Source organism: Prionailurus viverrinus, chromosome C1, assembly GCF_022837055.1.
Source record: "Prionailurus viverrinus isolate Anna chromosome C1, UM_Priviv_1.0, whole genome shotgun sequence".
Taxonomy (NCBI): domain Eukaryota; kingdom Metazoa; phylum Chordata; class Mammalia; order Carnivora; family Felidae; genus Prionailurus; species Prionailurus viverrinus.
The window spans coordinates 36,946,551-36,968,579 of NC_062568.1; positions in this window are offsets into that span (position 1 = coordinate 36,946,551).

Genomic DNA, 22,029 nt, shown 5'->3' on the forward strand with positions numbered 1-22,029 from the left:
GTTTTTTGTTTTTGTTTTTGTTTTTTGTTTGAACCAATCTTATTTTAACAAATAAATCAAAGAACACCTAGGAAAAGACCCAAACACTGCCAACTGCAAGCAAGGAGGAACTCTGCAGAGGACTAACCTGTGAGAAAGAGCAGTCAAATCACAACAGCAGAGTGCACACAGCATATACAAGAAAAGCTTCCTTCACGAAGCACGAGTCCCTGGAGAGTGTATAAGCCCTTCTTAAAATATCATTACACTCAGAAGGAAGAAAAACATAACAAGTTTTCATAACATTCAAAAGACAGAAACCTAGAGAAAATGACAAGACAGAGGAATTCTCCACCAAAGAAAGATCAAGAAGAAACTACAGCCAGGGATTTGCCCAAAACAGATATAATATATCTGAACAAGAATTTAGAACAGCGGTCATAAGAATACTAGCTGGGCTTGAATAAAAGCATAGAAGACTTCAGTGAAAACCTTGCTGCAGAGATAAAATACCTAAAAATAATCAGGCTGAAATAAAAAATGATGTAACTGAGGTACAAAACCTACTGGATAGAATTATGAGGATGGAAGAAGCAGGATCGAATAGGTGATTGGGAAATCATGGAAAAATGTAGAAAATAATGAAGCTGAAAAGGAGAGGAAAAGAAAACTATTAGATCGTGAATATAGACTTAGAGAATTCAGTAACTCTATAAAGCACTATAATATCCATATCATAGGAGTCCCAGAAGAAGAAGAGAAGGATAAAGGGACAGAAAGTTAATTTGAACAAATTATAGCTGAGAAATTCCCTAATCTTGGGAAGGAAACAGGCATTCAAGTCCAAGAGACACAGTGAGCTCCCCTCAAAATCAACAAAAACAGGTCAACACCCTGTCATATATCACAGTGAAAATTGCAGAATACAAAGATAGAGAATTCTGAAAGCAGCCAGGGACAAAAGGTTCTTAACCCACAAGTGTAGACATATAAGATGAGCAAAAAACCTGTCCACAGAAACCTGGCAGGCCAGAAGGGAATGGTATGATATATTCAAAGTGGAAAATGGGAAAGATATACATCCAAGAATACTTTATCCAGCAAGGTGGTCATTCAGAATAAGAGAGATAAAGAGTCTGCAAGACAAGCAAAAACTAAAGGAGTTTGTGAACACTAAGCCAGTTCTGCAAGAATTATTAAAGGGGACCCTCTGAGTGGGAAAGAGAGACCAAAAGCAACAAAGACTAGAAAGGAACAGAGATAATCTATAGGAACAGAAAATTTACAGGTAATAGAGCGGCAGTAAATTCAGTGATTACTCTGAATGTAAATGGACTAAATGATCAAATCAAAAGACATAGGGTATCAAAATGGACAAAAACATAAGACCCATTGATATGCTGCTTGCAAGAGACTCCTTTTAGACCTAAAAACACATCCAGATTAGAAATGAAGGGATGGAGAACCATTTATCATTCTAATGGACATTAAAAGAAAGCTGTAATAACCATATTTATATCAGACAAACTAGGTTTTAGACAAAAGTCTGTAATAAGAGATAAAGATGGGCCCTATATCATAATAAAGGGTCTATCCAACATGACAATCTAAAACATTATAAATATTTATGTTCCCAACTTGGCAGCATAAAATCAATAATATAAAATGAATTAATAACAGATTTAAAGACATTCATTTATAATAATACAATAACAGTAGGGGAGGGGCATCTGGGTGACTCAGTTAGTTAAGCGCCCGATTTTGGCTCAGGTCATGATCTCACAGCTCGTGAGTTTGAGCTCCACATTGGGCTCTGTGTTGACAGCTCAGAGCCTGGAGTCTGCGTTGGATTCTGTGTCTCCCTCTCTCTCTGCCCCTCCCCTGCTTATACTCTGTCTCTCTCTCTCAAAAATAAATAAACGTTAAAAAAAATTAAAATAATAATAATAACAGTAATGGACTTTAACAACCCACTTACAACACTGGACAGGTGATCTAAGCAGAAGATCAACAAGGAAACAGTGGCTTTAAATGACACACTGGTCCAAATGGACTTACAGATATATTCAGAGCATTTCACCCAAAAGCAGCAGACTACACATTATTTTAGAATGTACATGGACCATTATCCAGAACAGATTACATACTGTGACACAAATCAGCCCTCAACAAGTACAAAAATGATTGATATCATACCATGTGTATTTTCAGAAAATAATGCTATGAAACTTGAAGTCAACCACAAGAAAAAATTTAGAAAGGCCACCAATACACAGAGGTTAAAGACTATCCTATTAAAGAATGAATGGACTAATCAGGAAATTAAAGGAGAAATTAAAAAAAAAAACAAAATACATGGAAGCCAATGGAAATGAAAAAAAACAACAGTCTAAAACCTTTGGGATGCAACAAAGGCGGTCATAAGAAAGAAGTATATAGCAAGTCAGCCCTTATTCAAGAAGGAAGAAAAGTCTCAAAAGTACAGCCTAGACTACATCTAAAGGAGCTGGAAAAAGAATAGTAAATAAAGCCCCAAAACAGCATAAGAAGGGAAATAATAAAGATTAGACCAGAAATGATATAAAAAACAAAAACAAAAACAAACAACAACAACAAAAACAGTAGAACACATCAATGAAACCAGGAGCTGGTTCTTTGAAAGAATTAACGAAACTGATAAACCCCTAGCCAGACTTACCAAAGAGAGAAGAGAAAGGACCCAAATAAATAAAATCATGAATGAAAGAGGAGAGATTATAACCAACACCACAGAAATATAATTTTAAGAGAACTATTATGAGCAATTATATGCCAACACATTGGGCAATCTGGAAGAATTGGGTAAGTTCCTACAAACATATAAACTACCAAAACTGAAATAGAAAATTCAAGCAGACCCATATCCAATAAAGAAATTGAATCAGTAATCAAAATTCTCCCAACAAATAAGAGTCCAGGGCCAGATGGCTTCCCAGGGCAATTCTACCAAACATTTAAAGAAGAGTTAATACCTATTCAATTCAAACTGTTTTAAAAAAATAGAAATGGAAGGAAAACTTCTGAACTCATTCTATGAGGCCAACATTACCTTGATTCCAAAACCATAAAAAGGAGAATTATAGGCCAATTTCCTTGATGAACATGGATGCAAAAATTCTCAACAAGTTACTAACAAATTGATAACAAATTAGCACAAAGAAAAAATAAGCAAATCATCCCATTTATAACTGCACCAAAAACAATAAAATAACTAAGAATAAATTTAACCCAGGAAGTGAAAGACCTGTACTATGATGTTGATAGATGAAATTGAAGACAATACAAACAAATGGAATGCCCATGGATTGGAATAATGTTTAATATTGTTAAAATGTCCATACTATCCAAAGAAATCTATAGATTGCAATCTAGAATGCAATCCCTATCAAAATACCGTATGTTTCACAGTTAGAATAAATAAAACTAACATTCATATGGAGTATAAAAGACTCTAGTAAAAAAATCTGGAGAAAGAACAAAGCTGGAAGTGTCAGCATCCAGATATGCTACAAATCTATCCTAATCAAAATAGAAGGCTATTGGCAAAAAATATACATACAGATAATAAAATGGGATAGAGATTCCAGAAATAAGCCCGCCCTTATCTTATATGATCAGTTATTCTATAACTGATCTAGGCAAGCATAAGCAATGGGGAGAAGAAAATCTAATAAATGGTGCTGGAAAACTGGACAGCTACATGAAAAATAATAAAACAAACCTCATTCATATATCATATACAAAGATAAACTCAAAATGGATAGAGACCTAAATATGACACCTGAAACCATAAAACTCAGAAATAAAACAGGCAGTAATCTTTTAGACATCATCATTAGCAACATATTTATTTATATTTATTCATATTTATGAATATATCTCCTCAGGTAAGGGAAACCAAAGCAAAAATAATCTAATGGAACTACACTGAAATACAACATTATGCATGGCAAAGGAAACCACCAGCAAGACAAAAAGACAACGTACTGTATGGAAGAAGATATTTTCAAATGGCATAACCAATAAAAGGTTAATATGTAAAATATATGAAGAATATATACAACTCGATACCAAAGAAACAAATAATTTGATTAAAAATAGGCACAGGACCTGAATGTACATTTTTTCCAAAGACATAAAGATGGCCAATGGACATATAAAAAAATGCCCAAGATCACTATTCATTAAGGAAATGCCAATCCAAACCACATGAGATAGCACCTTATACCTGTCAGTGGCTAGTATTAAAAAGACAAGAAATAACAAGTGTTGGTGTGGATGTTGAGAAAGGGAACCTCCATGCAATGTGGAAAATAGTATAAAGAATCCTCAGGGACACCTGGTTGGCTCAGTTGGTGAAGGGTATGACTCTTGATTTTTGGATCAGGTCATGATCTCATGGATTGTGAGTTTGAGCCCTGCATCTGGCTTTGTGCTGACTGTGCAGAGCCTGCCTGAGATTCTCTCTCTGTCCCTCCCCTGTCGGCTCTGTCTCTCTCAAAGCAAATAAATAAAGTTTTAAAAAAGTCACACCGCGAAGCAATTCCACTCCTGAGTATTTACCTAAAGAAAACAAAAACACTATTGGAAAGACATACACATTCCTATGTTTATTGCAGCATTACTTACAATAGAAAAGAATATGGAATCACCCTAAGTGTCCATTGATAATTGAATGTACAACAAAAGTGTGGTATAGGTCTATATCTATATCCATATGTATGTGTGTGTGTGTGTGTATATATATATATAGTGTGTGTGGTGAGCACTGTGGAATAAATATAATTGTTGAATCACTCTGTTGTACACCTGAAACAGTGCATTGTATATCCAACTATACTTCTATAATAACATTTTTAAAAGAAAAAAAAAACCATGGAGGCAACAAGAAATGATACTCTCAATATTAAAAAATGAATTGCAAAGTTGCAAGATACAAGATTATATGAAAGGTAGTTGAATTTCTAGCAATATTCAATACAAATGAAATTAAGAAAAACAAAACTATTACAATAGCAACAATAGTGCAAATTACCTAATATTAAATACAATGACAGGTGTTTGACTTTTTACCATAACTACAAAATGCCGATGGAAATTTAAAAAGAGGTAAAATAATTAAAGATACATACCATGATCATTGAAACCAAAAGACTTTGTACTCTTAATATATGTATTGTCACAAAGGTGATTTTTGAAAAAAAAATTGCTATGTGATTCTAAAAAGTATATGGATATGCAACAGATATAGTTTATGAAAAAACAAAAACAAAAAAAACAAACAAAAATCAAAACCTTGAAAAATAAAAACAACATTGCAGATTTGCATTACCTGATTTCAAGAGTAAAGCATGATAGCGGCACCGGTTGGCTCAGTTCGTTGAGTATCTGGCTCTTGGTTTGGGCTCAGGTCATGATCTCACAGTTTGTGGGTTCGAACCCCACATTAGACTCTATGCTGTCAGTGAGGAGCCTGCTTATGATTCTCTCCTCCTCTCTGTCTCTCTGCCCCTTCCCTGTTGTCTCTTTCTCTCTCTCTCTCTCTCTGGCTTTCCCTCTCTCTCTGTCTCTCTCAAAATAAATAAATAAACATATAAAAATAAAGAGTAAAGCATGAATATAATAATAAGTATTGGTATAAGAATGGAAAGATAAATTAACAAAAGAGACTCTAAAAAGTGATATATGCATTTATAACATTGGAATGTTGACAAAGTTAATTCAAAGGGCAAGGATGTCTTTTCAACAAATTGTTTGGAACCAAGTGATACATATATAAAAATTTTAAGCACCTTTATAGCATTTTAATATCAACCTTTACATTATAAAAACTCAACTTAAGAAGGATCATAGAAATATTCATAAACACCACCCTTATAAATCTCCTAATAGAACAAATAGTATCTTCATGTCTTATATTAAAAACAATTTATTTAAAAGACAAGAAAGCTATCACTATAAGAACTGATATTGATTTAATAAAGAATAAACGTTGTTTTTTTTTTTCGTCCAAAGAGAAAATCAAAGGGGAAACCACAGACTAGATGAGGCAGCCAAAACAGCTGAAGTGTATATATCAAGCAATTGACTAATGTATAAAATCTATAAAGAACTTCTACAACAACATTAAAAGGGCACCTGGGTGTATCAGTCAGTTAAGCATCCAACTCTTGATTTTGGCTCAGGTCACAATCTCAGGGTCATGAGATCAAGTCCCACATGGGGCTCTGTGCTGATAGCATGGAGCCCACTTGGGATTCTCTCTCTCTCTCTCTCTCTCTCTCTCTCTCTCTCTCTCTCTTTCTCTCTCTCTCTCTCTCTGCTCCTCCCTTGAGTGTGCTCATTCGCACTTGCACTCTTTCTCTCTCTCAAAATACATGTTTAAAAAATATTAAAAAGTCAATTAAAATTAGCCAGACTTAAAAAAAATACTTCAAAGAAGTGTGTGCATATATACATTTCTTTATATGGCATATTTTTATGTATGTGGTAAATAAGCATGTGAAAAGGCAAATGACACCACTGATACATTAGTAATTGAGAAAATGTAAATTAGAACAACACTGATATAGCATTGTCTCCCTACCATAATAACTAACATCAAACAGACTGAAAACAAATTCTGGCAAAGATGTTAAATCAGAGGGAGTTCCACAGACTGCTGATCGATGTGGAAAATGCACAACTGACTTGTAGGACTGTTTGGGATTTTTGTGAAAAGATAAACATTTCACTACTAGGCATTTGACTAAAAGAAAAGAAAACCTAGAAACACAGAAAGACTTGTACAACTATGTCCATAGCGGCCTTCTTCATAATAATTACGTAAATGAGTTAACTTCCCATCAACAGGAGAGTGAACACATTATATATTCATATCATTGAATACTCAGTAATTAAGAGGAATAAATTACTGATAATGGTTTAGAGGGGTGGTTACAAGGGCACGCACAATACTCACATTCAACAAATGGTCCACTGATATGTGAATTTGTTTTACTAACTGATTTGATAACTCAATAAACAAGAAAGTACCCCATTTCCAGCTAGTCATAATCACTGTTGAAAAAAAAAAGAGTATTCTATTCCCCAAATTGAGGATTATAGTCTGAATCTGGGGCCATCTAGAATGTTCATAAATAGCTTGGTAGAGAATTGAAGAGCCAAAGAGCATATTTATGACACATAAATATAAATTGGTTTGGGCCACATTTACTTTTGAGTAGTGAGATCAATTATTTTTCAAAAGGATCCTGGGCATTGATAAAACCTTAATCTTGCTTAATATCAGATTTGACAAGTTGCCATTAGTTTGTGCAGAACTCCACAAGTGACAGAGTGTGGCAATAAACAGTCCAAGTAGTTTTAACCAGTGATCTACTGGGTAGCACATAATATTAAGTAGAAAGCCATTTAACAGTTAAGCCACCAGCTCAGGAGAGCAGTTTCAAACACACATAGAACCTAGAGAGGGATACACTAATAGGCATAAAGGGCTTTAATGAGTAACTTCTAGCTATCTATATCTGTAACTATCTATACCTGTATCTATCTATGTCAACATCTGCCCACCTACAGTAACCCTTCTCAAAAGGAACCAAAAAATAAACACCAACACTCATTCTTTTGTCTCACTCCAAATATCTGACACTGTCTCCGTGGTCTAATTACAATCAGAAGCCTGGGATCAAAAAAACAAACAAAAAACAAAAAACAAGAAGACCCATAGATGCTATACTAATGAGGGTGGGAAGTTTGAGATTTTTATCCTACTTTCAATCTAACAAGTTAGCCTGCCACAGTTTCATAGATAGTGACTAAAGGCATAAGACCACTGGGTCAGAAATGGGAAAGAAAAAAAAAAGCTTATTACAACAAAAGCAATGGCCAGTAAATCCACAACTATACTGTTCCCTACCCAATTCTTACAGAGTATTACACACAGAGTAGGGTGCACTCTGTGCACAAAGTAGGGTTTTAAAGAGGAACCCAACTTTAAAAATGCCCAGTCTTTTCAATGAGTCATAAGCCTGTCTGACCTGTGCTCCAGAGAGAGACATTATTTTTATTAAACTGGACAGTGAACAAACTTGTCCTTTGCTTCTGAGGCAGACATTATCTACATCTTCCAGGGTTTTTTTTTTCCCCTAAAACAAACTATTAGAAATACCATTTGGCATCCAGGCAATCAGTACCTCTATGTGTAAGATTGGAAGAAACTTGAGATTCCCATAGAAAATATTCTCTCTTTCTTAAATATCACCCATTTTTCTAGAATTCCACCTATATCTACAAACAAACAAAGATCTACTGGAATTTTTGAAAAAGTGCATAACATTTGTGAAGTCTCTACTGCTACTTAGGAATACATGCATTCCTTAAGTGTTCTTCTAGCCAAGACTCATTCTGTGGACAATTCACAAATACTTTGGTGTAATGAAAAAATGAATTTGCTTACAGAGTTTTGAAATCTGTTAATGTCCATTATTTTTCTGCATAGTTTAAGGTTTTATGGTGAGATTTATGAAACAAGAATTTAGGTCCTCTCTCCAGCTATTCTCTCTGTATAGTAATATCACAAGGAGGGTTATGTTATCATCTCGCAGGGCTATTGATAGGTTACAACAGACGTGGTTCAGCATTTTTGTCTCTTTAAGATAGTCATTGCTGTACTGGAGGAGTACAATCTGTTCATAAAATTAGCTAATAAAAAATAAAAATGCAAAAGTTGTCATCCTTCTTTCAAGGTGACCATTCATTATGTTCCTCTGAGGCTCCAAGGAAAGCTAGACATAAACTTCAGCTATGACTAGCAGGGAACACAGAATTCTTTGACATCTGTGCCAGCTGTTTTTCTATCTGAATTACATTGAGCTTCTGAACTGGTGGGGAAAAAAATGTTATCTTAAAATAGAAAGGCGATTTAAAGCTTGACTATTTTTTAAACTAAAATCGGCTTCTTTCATTTCTGTACATTAAGGAAACAAATAATATTAATTGTAATTACTTGCACACTAGAAACATAAAAATAAAATCTTATAGAGTACACCTCAATACATGAGAACCTATTATTTCATGTTGGACAGGCAATCTCAGAACTTCAAATGTGTTATCTCTAAGCATATGATATTCTCTCATGTTCTCAAGTGGCTGGGTTTTCAGCATGCTTGCCAACATTTGGCCTTTTCTATGGTTTCCTTGAAGGGGTTGCACTGCAGCTTAAACCTTCAGTTTAGACAGAAGAGGATTACTTTTTGTACACGAATTTTGTCATATAATACTGCAGGCAAAATTCCCAAGGTTTATGCTTTTTAAAAAATTTTGCCTATTTTTCTTACATCTAATATTTCAATACCATGCCTGATTATAATTTTTGTATTGTTGAACAGTTTCATCATACTACTGAATTAAAAAAAAATTTTTTTGTTGTTGTTGTTCCTCTACTCTCAATAAGAATATCTATCATGATTTGGGAAAGATAGTTTCCCGATTATTTGTACAATTATTTGGGAACAAGAGGCATAGAAAGACACAAATAATGCATTCTTGGAAAGTGTATCTCTAGCCATTACATTGAATGATGTTCATACTATAGCCAGATATTTGAAAATAGGAAAGATTTTCAATGCATTGAAGCAAAGGGCATGAAATCGCTTGAGGAAAGGTAGAGAATTTCAAAATTAAGTCAACCTTCCCTAAATGTTATCTTTCAAATAGATGTAATAGCCATCCCAGTAACATGGTATGTAGATACTACATAAGAGGAAAGATGATAATCCACATACAATATTAAGTTTGAAGTAATGAAAATGATTTTTAAATATTTCAAGGAGTGGGAAAACACAGAAATAAGCCAAATTTTTTTTTCTGATTTGAAGAAAATATTTTTGAAAAATGTATTGTTGAATGTGCAAGCATCCCAAAGCTATGACAGCTTGGGATTTAAAATCAAGGAGGAAAACAATCACTATTATTTCTCTCTTATAGACTTTATATCTTGTATTGGAAAACTTTTATCCAACCACAAATTCCACCCTCTGTATCAATAGCATCTATACTGCAAATAACTTTATACTTATCCAAGTAATATATGTCATATACATTTTCTTTTCGCTCCATTCTGTATCCTTTTTTCCCCCTCCATTTCATTTTAAAATGGTCCTGGATTGTGTAGGATTTTTAAGGTACTGGGATTACCTTGAATTTCATTCATAAGTATATGAAATCCCTCCAATTTTCCCCAGCCACTTGTGTTTGGTATTTTCAGATCAGCATCAAAAGAGTAGAATTACTGTCCCAATACCAGAGAGAGACTTTAAATGCAAACAGTGTGCTCCTGTACTCCTTACCTCTCTCCTTGTCCCATTTTCCTCTTGCCCCTTTTCTCTCCCCGCACCCCTCACTCTCCCCCTTTTATTCTTTTTTCTAATCACCTTTGTTGTTGTTGCTGTTGTTTTTGAGAATTGAACAGGAGTTCAGGGCTTTCCAGCCTACCCCAGGCTGTTTTCTGTCTTTTTCTGATCCCATTCCCCCTTTTTTTCCCACTAAAATCTCATTCCTTGTTCTTATTTTCCAACTTATTGAAACTTTCCTTAATAAATGTTTTTCCCCTAGATTATATTTAGCTTTTGCTAAAAAAGCTCTTTTTTGTAATGAAACTCTTTGTTGTGAAACTCTTTATTTTCAATGCTGTGATGAATCTAAGACTCTATTTCTTATTGTGTTCTCTGTTTATCACTGTGTAAAGTATTTTGGAAATGTAACAGAAGCACAATGTCCTGTTCACAAATAGCTTAAAATGCAGATTGAAAAAGAAATGGGAAACAGAAAGAATATATTACATATAATTCAGGGTCTTCATTGTATATAACAATTAGTAATTCTTATACATGACATAGAAATTGTTCACTATAGACCATAATATATTGCAATTATTACACATTAGATACAAATTTAAAATCATTTTCTACTTTTATATAAAGGTAGAAAAGGAGGAAATTATCAAGGATGGTTTTGCAGCGGCAACAGCATTCTATCTAATATGTAGGTAGAATGTTGATGGTTCCATTTAGAACAGGAATTAACAAAAGAATCTGGAAATATGTCATTATTTTGGAATAAATTCATTGAGAATATCTCTAGAATAGGGTAAAAAAACCTAAACCTCTAATTTTCTCTGATTTCTAGGTAGCCAATCAATCTTGATCTATTTTAGGAAATAAGGACCCAAAGTAATTTTTTAAGAGGTTAAGAACAATACTATTTGCCAACCATTTTGAAGAAACAGTTAAAATTTAACATGTTTGCTTCTGAGAAATTTAATGGTTGGTTACTGCTGCTAATGACTTCAAGTGTTCTTTGTATGAAATGGAGACTTTAATTATAAGATCCCAAAGCAATACTAACTTATACTAACTGGACCAGTCTAATTATGATATAGAGACAAATTTGGTTCAGTCCTGGACCACCATTCTAGAGCTGTAGATTGTCTTAATCTGTTCAATGGTAGAAATGTATCTTGCTTTGAGTGGAGGTAAAGTGTTTCAACCTTAATAGCATATTAATATATTATCTAATAGTTATTATGTATATGGCTTATATAATCCATGTACTGAAATAAAAATATATTTTTTAAAGTTGATTTTAAAATCAAGCCCCCAAATAGCAAAGAGCTCTTGAGAAAAGATAACAAAGCTGGAGGTATCAGAATCCCAGATTTCAAGATACGTTACAAATTGTTCATAATCAAAACAGTATGGTTTTGGCACCAAATAAACACATAGATCCATGGAACTAAATAGATACTCCAGAAACAAACCCATGCTTATATTGTCAATTAATCAACATAAGAATGGACAGTGGGGAAAAGACAGTCTCTTTAATAAATGGTGTTGGGAAAACTGGAGATTTAGATGCAAAAAAGTACAACTGGCCTACTTTTTTATAGCGCGCGCACGCAGACACACACACACACACACCTTAAAATGGATTAAAGACCTAAATGTGAGACCTGAAACAGCAAAACTCATGAAACAAAATATAGGCAGTAATACCTTGGACATTAGCTTAGCAACATATTTATGGATATGTTTCTTCCGGAAGAAGAAAACAAATATAAACTATTGAGGCCACAGCAAAATAAAAAGCTTTTCCTTATGTACATTAACTTTTATATATTTGGGTGTTCTTGTGGTGGAGGTATAAATATTTACAATTACGGCATCTTCTTGTTGGATTGTCCTCTTTATGATTATACAATGCCCTTTTTTGTCTCTTTTTGCAGTTTTTGTTTTAAAGTTTCATTTGCCCAATATAAGTATTGCTACTCTGGCTTTAGTTTGACATCCATTTGTGTGATAAATGTTTCTCCAACCCCTTACTGTCAATCTGCAGGTGTCTTTAGGTCTAAAATGAGCCTCTCGTAGGCAGCATGTGGGTAGGTCTTGTTTGTTTGATCCATTCTGAAGCCCTGTGTCTTTTTATTGGTGTGTTCAGTCCATTGACATTCAAAATAATAATTCATAGATATGTATTCATTGCAATTTTATTACTTTCTCTGTTTTTGTTTCTGGAGATTTGCTCTGATTCTCTCTTTGTCACTTTTGGTCTCTCCTTTGCACTCAGCATGTCCCCTTTAATATTTCTTGCAGAGCTGGTTGAGTGGTCATGAACTGCTTTATTTTTTTTATTTTATTTTATTTTATTTTATTTTATTTTATTTTATTTTATTTTATTTTATTTTATTTTATTTTATTTTATTTATTTTATTCACCTTGGAAACTCTTATCTCTCTTCTATTCTGAATGGTAGATTGCCTTTCTGGATACACTACTCTTGGCTGTAGATGTTTCCCATTCAGCCACTCCATTCTGGCTTGCCAAGTTTCTGTTGAGAAATCTCCTGCTAGCCTTATGGGTCTTCTCTTGAAAGTTAAGTACTTCTTCTGCTTTGCTGCTTTTAAGATATTTTCTTTACCATTATATTTTGCAAATTTAATTACAATATGTAATTAAATATGTCCTGCTGTTAGGTTGCCTTTACTTCCATTTTGATGGGGGCTGTGTTTCCTGGATGCAGATGTCTGTTTCCTTCCCCAGATAAGGGAAGTTTTTTGCTATTATTTCCCCCTTTTCACTTTCTTCTTCTGGGTCTCCTATAATACAAATGTTGTTACATTTGATGGAGTCACTGAATTCCCTAAGTCTATTCTCATGTTGCATAATTCTTCTTTCTCTTTTGTTCAGCTTCATTATTTTCCAGTATTTTGTTTTCCAGATCACTAATTCATTTCTCTTTTTCTTCAAGCTGAATATTCATTGCATCAAGTGTGTTTTCAGTCTCATTTATTGCATTCTTCATCTCTGATTCTTTTTTTTAACTCTGTGGCAAGGGTCTTGCTGACATCTTCTATTTTTCTCTCAAGCCCAGTAAGTAGTATCCTTATGGTTGCTTTAAATTCTCCATCAGGCATGTTACTTTTATCTGTTTCACTTAGATCTCTGACTGTGGCCTTATCTTGTTCTTTCATTTGGGATAATTTCCTCTGTCTTGACATTTTGTGTCTCTGCCTTCTTCTCTGTGTTAGAAAAGACAGTTATGTCTCCTCCTCCTAAAAGTAATGATGTTAATGGAGAAGGGGTCATGTAGTACCTGGGCCAGGCATTTCAGGGAGTGTTTCCGTTGTGTGCCATGTGCTTTCTGTTGTGCTCTAACCTTTAGCCAGTCATCTGTAGAAGCTCTCCTTGCCTGCTGTGGGGGGTGGGGGGGGCGGGGGGTGGGGCTTACTCCCTGACCTGAATATAGTGAGTTTTAACTAGGTGTGCTCTGGTCTGCTTGTGCAAAGAGACCGAACACCAATGCCACTAGAACTGCAGAACTCTCTGGTCACGAGACATGGAATGGGTAAGGATTGTGTTGCTCTTCTCGGAATGGGGCCCACCTTTTTAGGTTTGAGGCAAACTTGACTGAGAAGAACAGTCCCACCAGAGAACAAGGGGGTGGGGTTTGTTGTAAGCCAAGTTAGTCAACCATTGTCCCCACTGAGCTGCTTCTTTCGGGTGACTCTGTTTAAGCAGAGGGGCAGAGAGGGAAATGGTGCCGCCTAGGTCATCATGTGGAGTTTATCCCTGGGTTGCAAGGGTGAGTCAGTATTTGCAAATCAATCAATGTGATATATCACATTAATGAAAGAAAGGATAAGGACCATATGATCTTCTCAACAAATGCAGAAAAAGCCTTTGACAAAGTACAACATCCATTCATGATAAAAACCCTCAAGAAAGTAGCTTTATATGAAATATATCTCAACATAATAAAGGCCATATATTAAAAAAAACACACCTAATATCATCCTCAATGGGGAAACACTGAGAGTTTTTCCTTTATGGTCATGAAGAAGACAGGTATGTCCACTGTCACTACTGTTATTTAACATACTACTAGAAGGCCTAACCACAGCAATCAAACAACAAAAATAAATGCAAGGCATCCAAATAAGCAAGGAAGAAGCAAAATTTACACTATTTCCAGATGACATGATGCTATATAGAAAACCCAAAAGACTCCACCAAAAATCTACTAGAACTGACCAATGAATTCAGTAGAATTGCAGGATACAATATCCAGGTACAGAAATCTGTTGTATTTTTTATACCAATAATGAAGCACCAGAAAGATAAAGAGTCAATCCCACTTAAAATTGCACCAATAAGATACCTAGGAATAAACTAACCAGTTAGAAGACCTGTACTCTGAAAACTGAAAAACACTGATGAAAGAAATTGAAGATGACCCAAAGAAATGGATAAACAAATTTCATGCCTATGGATTAAAAGAACAAATTTTGCTAAAATGCTTATACTACCCAAATCAGGCTATACATTTAATGTAATCCCTATCAAAATGCCAGAACATTTTTCAAAGAGCTAGAATGAACAACACTAAAATTTGTATGGAATCACAAAAGATCTCAAAAGGTCAAAAGCCAAGTCAGCCTTGAAAAAGAAAAGCAAAACAGGAGGCATCATAATTCTGGACTTCAAGTTATAGTACAAAGCTATAGTGATCAAAACAGTATGATACTGGCACAAAGACAGGCACATAGACCAATGAAATAAAATTGAAAATATGGAAATTAACCCACAACTATATGATCAACTAATCTTTGAAAAGTAGGAAAGACTATCCAATGGTCACAAACCAGTCTTTTCAACAAATGATGTTTGGAAAACTGGACAGCAAAAGAATAAAACTGGACCACTTTCATAAACCAAACACAAAAGTACATTCAAAATGGATTAAACGCCTAAATGTGAGACCTGAAATTATAAAAATTCTAGAGGAGAACACAGGAAGTAAACTTTTTTATATCAGCCATAGCAACTTCCTTCTAGATATGTCTCCTGAGGCTAAGGAAACAAAAATAAAAAATAAACTATAGGGACTTCATCAAAATAAAAAAAACTTCTGCACAGCAAAGGAAATCAACAAAACTAAACGGCAACATTTGGAATGGGAGAAGATATTTGCAAATGACATATCTGATAAAAGATTAGTGTCCAAAATATGTAAAGAATTTATAAAACTCAACACCCAAAACAAATAGTCCAATTTTTAAATAGCCAGAAGACATGAATAGATATTTCTGCAAAGAAGACATACAGATGACCAAGAGGCAGATGGAAAGATCATCAACATCATTGATCATCAGGGAAATACAAATCAAAACTACAATGAGATATCAGCTTGCACCTGTCAGACTGGCTAAGATCAACAGCACAAGAAACAACAGGTGTCGGTGAGGATGTGGAGATAAAGGAACCCTCTTGCAGTTTTGGGGGGAATGTAAACTGGTGCAGCCCCTCTGGAAAACAGTATGGAGTTTCCTCACAAAGTTAAAAATGGAACTACCCTATAATCCAGCATTTGCACTACTAGGGATTTACCCAAAGGATACAAAAATACAAATTCAAAGGTATACATGCAGCCTGGTGTTTACAGTTGCATCATCTGCAATGGCCAAATTATGGAAACAGCCCAAGTGTACATTGACTGATTATATATATTTATATGATATATATAATATATCTAGGAATATATATTATAACCTTGGTTTGTGGCATTATTCATTCCAGAAACATGCTTGTAATCCAAAGCACTTGTATATCAAAGTGAATCTCCCCATAAGAAATAATGGAAACTCAGACGATTTGGTCTACAGCCCAAAAATATTCATATAAAAATAATTACAGGGGTGCCTGGGGGCTCAGGTGATTAAGCATCTGACTTTGGCTTAGGTCATGATCTCATGATTCGTGAGTTTGAGTCCTGTATAGTGCTCTGTGCTGACAGTTCAGAGTCTCAAAATTGCTTCAGATTCTGTGTCTGCCCCATCCTCTCAAAAATAAATGTTTAAAAATTTTAAAAATGATTATAATACTGTAATATAATATAAAATAATAGAAAATACAAAATACAAAGAAAAATATACAAATTAACCTGCACTTACCTTTGAAAACCTTTGTGGCTGGTGTGAGGGAGACAAAAGAGAGAGGAGGGTTATTGTGTAGGACTTTTACTATCAATAAAGGAATCACTGCTATCTATTGGCTCAGTGGAATCTTTTTCTGCATGGGGGGCCATGGATGTTGACTACAGTATAGTACTTAAGGTAGCTGACAATAAGGCAGTAGAGCAAAGAGTCTATATCTGCAGGCAGCCTGACCTAGAATGAAACAAAACATTCCTAAGCTTACTCTTGTATGGAAAATCAAAGGACTGTCCACCGGTGATTTGAAGTGACAAGAAAAATCCACTAGTGCCCATTGTGGGCACCCTCCAACGTTCTGAAAAATTACCAATTCCTGCCAAACACGGTGGCCTGAAACCAAACATTTGAGCATAGGAAATGATCACCCACAATCCCAGAATAAGAGAGAGAAAGGGAGAGAGAGGGAAAGAAAGAAGAACCATTGGCTCCGTTGTAATCATGTGATGTTTGGCATCAGGTGCTATTTGTATTTCAAGACATCGCTTATTTATCAAGTGAAAATTTATTAGAAATGTTTGCTTATCTTGTGGAACACTCACAGAACAAGTTACTCGCAATCCAAGGTTTTACTGTGTATTTACATATATATAAAAGGATTATGTATATATTATATATATAATGGAATATTACTCAGCCATAAAAAAGAATGAAATCTTACCATTTGCAATGACATGGATGGAGCTAGAGAGTATTGTGCTAAGTGAAATAAGTCAGAGAAAGACAAACACCATTATTATTTCACTCATATGTGGAATTTAAGAAAACAAACTGTTGAACAATGTGAAAAAAGAGGGGGGGGCAACCAAGAAACTGATACAGAGAACAAACTTATGGTTACCAGAGGGGTAGTTATAGGGGGATGGTTTAAAGAGGTGATGGGGATTAGGAGAGCACTTGTTGTTATCAGCACTGTGTTTTGTATGGAAGTGGTAAATCACTATATTGTATACCTAAAACTAATACTATACTGCATGTTAACTAACTAGAATTGAAACAAAAACTAAAACAAAAAACAAAAAGTCAAAAGATTTTACATAGCAAAGGAAGCCATCAATGAGATGAAAATACAATATACTAAAAGGGAAAGGTATTTGCAAATGCTACATTAACAAGGGGTTAATATCCAAAATACATAAAGAACGTATACAATTCAACACTAAAAATACAAGTTGATTAAAAGTAGGCAGAGGGCCTAAATAGACATTTTTCCAAAGAATACACATAGGTGACCAAGAGAAACATGGAAAGATGCTCAACATCACTAAGCAAGAAAATGCAACTCTAACCCACAATGAGATATCACCTCACACCTATCAAAATGGCTAGTATCAAAAAGACAAGAAATAAAAAATATTGGTGAGGAGGTGGATAATAGTGGACCCTTGTGTAATGCTGGTGAGAATGAAAATTGGTGCAACACCTGTGTAAAATGTTATGTAGGGTCCTCAGAGAAAAAAAAAACACACAAAAATAGTATTATACAGTCCCATAATTCTGTGTATTTACCCAAAGAAAATGAAAACATTAACATAGGAAAAGATATGCACCCCTATGTTTAATGCAGCATTATTTATAATAGCCAAGATATGGAAGCATCCTTAATGTCCACTGATAGATGAATAGATGAAGATTATGGAGTTTGTTTCCACAGATTATCAGATAGTCTACTGAGAAATGCACTTTGAAAAATGAGTAAATTGAAGGTCAGAGAGATTAATTTTCCTTAGTTTATTATACTTCAGATTGTAACTCAGAAGCTGAGTTAGCTCATGTGGTCCATGATTCAAATCATTGTGACTTAGCCAAAATTTTGGAACATTAGACATTACCTTGCTAGTCACCTCATATCAGATAAAAGGAATGTGGAGTTTTGCCATTGAAATAAAGACAGGAAGGAATATTTTAGTAAAAAGAGTGGTGCCTGTGTTCCCAGTGATGACAGAACAAGAATATGAGCTATTAGCAAATAGTAATAATATAGAGATTTTATTCCCTGTAGGAGTAAAGATGTAAGGTCAAAATGGTAAGAATGTGTTTGATAAGGTACAGGTAGAATTTTTTAAAGTGGCAAAATATTGTGGTTACTTTCAGTTATATGAAGTTGTTTTATTTAGCCTACAGTGCAGAGTTTGAACAAATGATATTCTATACATTATTATTTTCTTAAAATTTTTGAGTGTGCATGTGCATGAAAGCGGGATAGGGAAAGAGGAGGAGAGAGGGAGGGAGAGGGAGAGGGAGAGGGAGAGGGAGAGGGAGAGGGAAAGAGGGGGAGAGAGAGAGAGAGAGAGAGAGAGAGAGAATGAATCCCAATCAGTTTCCACACCCAGCCGTAGCTCAACACAGGACTTCATCCCATGACCCTGGGATCAAGACCTGAGCAAAAATTAAGAGTTGGACACTTCACCGACTGGGCCACCTATGTGCTCCTGTATATTATTTTTTTTTACTTTGAATACATATTAATATCTCTTTTGTAGTTTTTTTTAAAAATGTGACTTAAATATTCAATATAGTCTCCATAGTTAATAAAATGCAAATGCTAGAAAAGAACAGATTTTAATGCTCTAGTAGCAGAGTAATAAAAAACATCAGAGTCCTAGTGCATATTCTCATTTTATAAAGACATTCATCTATGTTATGAGTTTTTAAATGGCCAATCATTTTTATGTGTAATGTCACAATATTTTTCATCTAAGAAATATATATAACTTTCCTTGACTATTTAAATACCTTCTGAGAAGTTCATAAAAGCACTTTGAGAAAAATTATAATTTTATTTCAATATGTATGAGGCTGTCATTCATTGTTCCAGAAAAGGAGTTATGCTCTTTCCTACTCTATATAAAGTACATAGGCATTTATCTTAACTCATAAAGGCAGTTAGAATAAATGAAAGATCCCCAAATACTAACCTCCACAAAATCAGAGAGGAGTTATCTAAAAGCCGATTGTAAAGAACCGAAAGAATATTGATAAAGAAAACAATATTTACTAACCTAATGTTTATACGACAATAGCCTGTGCCACAAACATCAAGATTCTCACATTGCACAATATTCCCACCCAAAATATTTTTGGAACTTTTATGCACAAAGGTGGCAATAACTTTGTTTTTAGCAGACTATTCGAAGTAGTCACTGTAGATTTTAGATGAATATACGTGGACTGTGCTTTTGGCCTGTATCTGGCTTACAATTTATTTGCACAATTATTACCTTTGTTCAGTTCTAAATTCTGGGCCATAAATTAAGCACACCCTGCAGATTTCATTGAAGAACTCTACTTGTACCTCAAGAAAATTAATAGCGTGCTATTATGCCAAATATCGTTTTAAAAATTCTTCTGAGCTCTTAGTAGCGCACTCTCATCTGTTCCATGTCAGAGACAGCAACACTTAGAAAGTTCCATCATCCATCCTTTGTCCATGATTTTTCCTTCACAGGAATGGTACAAAAATTATTACACATGCCAGAGCACTGACTCTACTTATCCTTACACTTACTGGGCATAAAAACTGTGGTAAACCAAGATGGTATTGCAGATGGAATCTCTCTGTGTATATATGCGTGTATGTGTGTGTATGTTTTCCACGTATATGAGTATGTATGAGTACATATACAAGAATGCACTTAGGTCTACCTCTCGTGGGAGGGTCAGGAGACATACTTGAAATTTGGACAGCACTCTTTTCTGCAACTCATTGCAAGTTTTGTTCTTCACGTATTTGTTTTACTATACCCACTGATTTATCCATTTAGTTAATAAATGTATTCTTATTACTTGTGCCAGGTTTTCTAATTTCCCTTTTCTTACGTGGATGTCAGGACAAAGAACAGGGGAGGGCCTAAAAAAGTTAGACGTGCCCCATTGGCGAATGTGGCAGTGTGATAAATAGCCAAAGATATTTATTTTCTGTGATAATGATACCAGAGTTAGGGAAGAAACACCTACGTATTCATGAAGAAAATGAGGCTAAGAAAACGTTTAAAAGGATACAGTATAAATCAAAGAAAATGGTATAGAAATGAACAAAGAGTGAAGATGTGAAGGTAGTTTCCAGAGCCCATGTCTACTTAACCTGTACATTTATGGATATGTTATGAACATTTTAAAAAGTCAGGTTAGAAAGTTTGGCTTCTAACACAGATACTTAGAGATATAAAAATACACATCTGTATACTCCAACTTCGGTGGAATGTCTCTGGTTGACAAGGACAGAAAAATAATTAAAATAATCATGGCTAAGTATAATGGAGAAGGAGTATCACTTCTAATCAGTGATAGAGAAGAAAATGATGGAAAACATAAGAATTTAGAAGAAGTAAATACTGAGACTATTTCCGATTTGGAAAACGTACAGTTACAGTTTTTCTATGGAATATTTAGGTTTAATTAATTTATGGCACAGAAGTTAGAGCTGAACCATAGGTAATAAGTGGCCCAGGCACTGAAATCACAACAAATTCCAAGGAGAATATTACCAGAAATCCACACTTAGGCATATTATAATAAACTGAAAAACAACAAAGACCAGCATGAAACAAAGTAAGCTTACATAAACCAAATTAAAATTCAACCTGTAGTTGGTTCCTAATGTCAACCATGGATGTTCAGAAGACAATAGATTAATATCTTGGAATTATTTTGAGACGAAAAGTATGGCAAAGACTTTATACGTGATTAAATAATCTTTTGCAAATAGAATAGCACTGACTTTTTCCAATAAACAAAAACTGGAAGATTTTGTCACAAATTCACCCTTATCAAAGGAAGTGGTAAATGGTGTGCTTTAAGAAGAGAGACAATGAATGCAAAATGAAAATCTGAGACGCAAGAAGGAATGATAAGCAAGATAAATGAGAAATACCTGTTTAAATCTAAATAAACATTGACTATGTAAAATAATTGTATCTAATTTGAAAGATTATAAACACAGACTGTTACACAAAGTAAGATGTAAATTAGAAGGACTTGATTGGAATTAGAGCATTATCAGGCCATAATATTCTGGAAGAAAGTAAACACATTAGATATTTCTAATTTTTAACAATAGTAACATTAGATATTGTTAATTTTTTTTTTGTTGTTTTTTAGGAAATTACCTCTATGGTGGGAATTCAGTTGCTTTAGTTTTTACTCTTTTTAAGTTTCATTTATTTTGAGAGAGAGAGAGAGAGCACACAAGCGGGGCAGGAGCAGACAGAAAGGGAGAGAGAGAGAGTACCCAGGGGAGGGGCAGAGAGAGAGGGAGAGAGAAAATCCCAAGCAGGCTCCGAACTATCAGCCATAGCCCCGTGTGGGGCTCGATCTCACAAACTGCAAGATCATGACCTGAGCAGAAACCAACTGAATGACCCAGGCATCCCTAGATATTTTTAAAGTTTTTAAATTTATTTTGAGAGAGGGAGGGAGGGAGATGGAGAATCCCAAGTGCGTTCCTTGCTGTTAGCACAGAGCCT